Here is a 4,662-nt window from a genome sequence, read left to right on the forward strand (position 1 = left end):
GTGGATTTGATTTGCATTTCTCTGATAATGAATGATGTTGAGCATCTTTTCATGTGTTTGTTAGCCCTCTGTATGTCTTCTTTGGAGAAATGTCTATTTAGTTCTTTGGCCCATTTTTTGATTGGGTCATTTATTTTTCTGGAGTTGAGCTGTAGGAGTTGCTTGTATATTTTTGAGATTTGTTGTTTGTCAGTTGCTTCATTTGCTATTATTTTCTCCCATTCTGAAGGCTGTCTTTTCACCTTGCTAATAGTTTCCTTTGTTGTGCAGAAGCTTTTAAGTTTAATTAGGTCCCATTTGTTTATTTTTGCTTTTATTTCCAATATTCTGGGAGGTGGGTCATAGAGGATCCTGCTGTGATGTATGTTGGAGAGTGTTTTGCCTAAAAATATGGAACGCTTCACGAATTTGCGTGTCATCCTTGCACAGGGGCCATGCTAATCTTCTCTGTATTGTTCCAATTTTAGTATATGTGCTGCCGAAGTGAGCACCCAGAATTATATTTTGAAAATCATTTCTAACAGAAAATTTGAAAGAATAGCAGAAAATCTCGTTTCATCTAGTTTCAGGCATGGAGGCATCAACTGCTAGATTTTTTCCTTGATTGTTCTATCTCTTCTTTTTCTTCATCGCTGTGAGTGCACTCTCAGTTGTGTCCAACTCTTTGTGATTCCATGGACTGCAGCCCGCCAGGCTCCACTGTCCATGGAATTTTCCAGACAAGAATACTGGAGTGGGTTGCCGTTTCCTTCTCCAGGGGATCTTCCTGACCCAGGGATCGAACCCGCGGTCTCTTGTGTCTCCTACATTGGCAAGCTGGTTCTTTACCAGCTGAGCCACCAGGGAAGCCCATTTCATCCCTAAGTAACTGTATTATCATCACTATTTCCAATAAATTTAAGTGATACAATAATACTGTCCTATTTACAGTCCAATTTAAATTTTTTCCAATTGTCCACAAAATGTTTTCTGTAGTTTTTTTTTTTTTAATTTTTATTCTGCAACAAGAGTCATGTTTGCATTTGGCTCTTTTGTCTCCTAGCATTCATCATCTTTTCCCTTGCCTCTTTTTGTCTTCCTAGCATTGCCATTTTTGAAGTTCCCAGGCCAGTTGTCTTAAAGAATTCCTTTTGATTTATATTCGTGTTAAGCATTTTTGACAAAAATAATTATATGGGTGGTATTGTATCTTCCCATTGCCTCAGATCTGAAGGCCATGGTGCCATTTTGTGCCATGACTGATAGTTCAGTTCAGTTCAGTTCAGTCACTCAGTCGTGTCTGACTCTTTGCGACCCCATGAGCCACAGCACGCCAGGCCTCCCTGTCCATCACCAACTCCTGGAGTTTACACAAACTCATGTCCATGGAGTTGGTGATGCCGTCCAACCATCTTATCCTCTGTAGTCCCCTTCTCCTCCTGCCCTCAATCTTTCCCAGCATCAGGGTCTTTTCAAATGAGTCAGCTCTTCGCATCAGGTGGCCAAACTATTGGAGTTTCAGCTTCAACATCAGTCCTTCCAATGAACACCCAGGACTGATCTCCTTTAGAATGGACTGGTTGGATCTCCTTGCAGCCCAAGTGACTCGCAAGAGTCTTCTCCAACACCACACTTCGAAAGCATCAATCCTTTGGCACTCAGCTTTCTTTATAGTCCAACTCTCACATCCATACATGACTACTGGAAAAACCAAAGCCTTGACTAGATGGACCTTTGTTGACAAAGTAATGTCTCTGCTTTTTAATATGCTATCTAGGTTGGTTATAACTTTCCTTCCAAGGAGTAAGTGTTTTTTAATTTCATGGCTGCAACCACCATCTGCAGTGATTTTGGAGCCCCCCAAAATAAAGTCAGCCACTGTTTCCACTGTTTCTCCATCTATTTTCCATGAAGTGATGGGACCAGATGCCATGATCTTCGTTTTCTGAATGTTGAGCTTTAAGCCAACTTTTTCACTCTCCTCTTTCACTTTCATCAAGAGGCTCTTTAGTTCCTCCTCATTCTCTGCCATAAGGGTGGTGTCATCTGCATATCTGAGGTTATTGATATTTCTCCTGGCAATCTTGATTCCAGCTTGTGCTTCTTCCAGCCCAGCGTTTCTCATGATGTACTCTGCATATAAATTGGATTAGGTTGTTGTATCCAGTTGAGGTTCTCCAGAGAAACAGAACCAATAGGAGATATGTATAGATACAGATACAGATCAGATCAGATCAGATTAGTCGCTCAGTCATGTCCGACTCTTTGCGACCCCATGAATCGCAGCACACCAGGCCTCCCTGTCCATCACCAACTCCCGGAGTTCACTCAGACACATGTCCATCGAGTCAGTGATGCCATCCAGCCATCTCATCCTCTGTCGTCCCCTTCTCCTCTTGCCCTCAATCCCTCCCTGCATCAGAGTCTTTTCCAATGAGTCAACTCTTCGCATGAGGTGGCCAAAGTACTGGAGTTTCAGCTTTAGCATCATTCCTTCCAAAGAAATCCCAGGGCTGATCTCCTTCAGAATGGACTGGTTGGATCTCCTTGCAGTCCAAGGGACTCTCAAGAGTCTTCTCTAACACCACAGTTCAAAAGCATCAATTCTTCGGCGCTCAGCCTTCTTCACAGTCCAACTCTCACATCTATCCATCTGAAATTGGGTAAAGCAGTTATAGAGGCTGAAAGATCCCAAGACATGCTATCAGCGAGCTGAGACCCAGGACAGCCAAAGGTGTTGTTCCAATCTGAGTCTGAAAGCCTGAGAACCAGGAAAGCCAGTGAAATAAGTTTCAGTTTGGAGGTGAGCAGGCTTGAGGTCCAAGATGAACTGATTTACTAAATCAAGTCCCAAGGCAAGAAAAGACCGATGTACCAGCTTAGCAGTTGGGCAGGTGGAGTTGCTTCTACTTAGGGAGGGTCAGCCCTTTTGTTCCAGTCAGGCCTTCATTGGATGAGGGCCAGCCACACTGGGGAGAGCACTCTGCTTTGGTAGTCAGTCTACCAATTCAGAGATTCATCTCATCCTCAAACACCCTAACAGACACACCCAGAATAAGGTGTGACTAAATATTTGAGCATCCCAAAGCTCAGTCAAGTTGACACAGAGGGTCAGCTATCACACCAGTGTCCCCCAGGCTCTCCATGTATGGTTCTTCCCCAGTGGGGATGAATGAACCCTCCATGTGGTCACAGCCTGTGCCTGTGAATATCCTGCTCCCAATGTTTTACCCAGCAGAGTTCTAGATTTTTAAAGTGCAGAAAGGTCCTGCAAAGTGCTTGAAATAATTGAAAAGATGGCAAGAACCTCCTTCAATGTCAAAAACTTCCTACAGAGTTAGGGTTCAAGGTGAAGGGCCAGACTAAAGAGCTAAGGTCCAGACCAGAAAAGTGCATGGATCTGATAGAGAGTGACTGTCTAGGGCCAGGCAGGGGCAGGTGAGAGGCTGGCTTGACTGACAGCAGGTACTTATATATAGTCAAGTGTCAGGTAAGCACTGGGGGAACTCTCAGTTTGTTCACCTAAGTCTCCCCACTTTATTATCATTTTAAGCTGCTATGCAGGATTTTTAACCCACCAATGTCACCTATACATTGCTTAGTGGCCTTCCAAATGCTTACATCAACTTAGGCGTTTTATTTATCTCTTTCCCAGCTCATTACCTCACCTCCACCATTACGGCTTCTAACCACCTTATGTTTTATAGCATTTTATTTTAAAAGAGGAATTTCACACTTTATTTTATCCTCATAATAACTAGGAGGGTCTTCCCTGGTGGCTCAGACGGTAAAGAATCTACTTGCAATGCAGGGGACCCGGGTTCTACCCTTGGGTTGTAAAGATCAGCTGGAGAACGGCATGTAACCCACTCCAGTATTCTTGCCTGGGGAATTCCATGGATAGAGGAGCCTGGCGGGCTACAGTCCATGAGGTTGAAAAGAGTAGGACATGACTGAGCAACTAAACATACACACACATACATACACGTGTATTCAAATACTCTAAACAATCAGATTAGTTAAACAGATGAGATTCTTTTTAGAAGATAAAAAACCATTAAAATCAGACCAAACACAAATAAGGTTGAGTGCTAACCATTTTTCTGCCCTTACGACTCACTGACCTAGTGTCTTAGCATCACTAAAAACATGTGCTCCTTATCGTACTTTTATAATTATGTGTGGGTTATCTAACAGTGTTAGCTCCTAGGAAATGAGGAAGTCATTCTGCTTTGTGAGCCCTTTTCTTCAGATCATTTTTCTGTTGTATTAGTTTGTAGGATGCTATGGAAACTTCCTTCTGTTTGGTTATTTTGTGTGACCGTCAAATTGTAAATAGTGAATCCCCAGGAGGCTGATCAGCCCTTCGTGTTCGGAATAGGGTTCCTTCTATTTCTGTATTAGCTCAGTTCACTTTCAGCTATTTTTTTCTCTCTTCTTTCCTACTTATTCAGATATACACGTATGCGCACACACATATACATGCACACTAGTATATTTATAAACTAAAGTAGTAACAAAATATGTGTATGTGTATATATACATATATACACTGGTTATACATATACATCCCTTAATGAAATAATGACAAACATAAATCTTGTTTCATCCATCTGTTGTATCAAAACTTCCTTTTTGTACATTTTAACCTGATCTTCTGACTCTGATTTTGATCATGAAATT

At 42.2% G+C, this 4,662-nt stretch overlaps 1 non-coding gene across 1 annotated transcript; it reads right to left on the reverse strand.

The window, feature by feature from the left end:
• Positions 1 to 384: 384 nt before the first annotated feature.
• On the reverse strand, positions 385 to 491 carry LOC133236397 (U6 spliceosomal RNA). Its single transcript, XR_009732870.1, has one exon. It is a non-coding gene; the product is annotated as a U6 spliceosomal RNA (small nuclear RNA).
• Positions 492 to 4,662: the final 4,171 nt, after the last annotated feature.

The sequence above is a fragment of the Bos javanicus genome, chromosome 2 (assembly GCF_032452875.1).
Source record: "Bos javanicus breed banteng chromosome 2, ARS-OSU_banteng_1.0, whole genome shotgun sequence".
Lineage (NCBI taxonomy): Eukaryota > Metazoa > Chordata > Mammalia > Artiodactyla > Bovidae > Bos > Bos javanicus.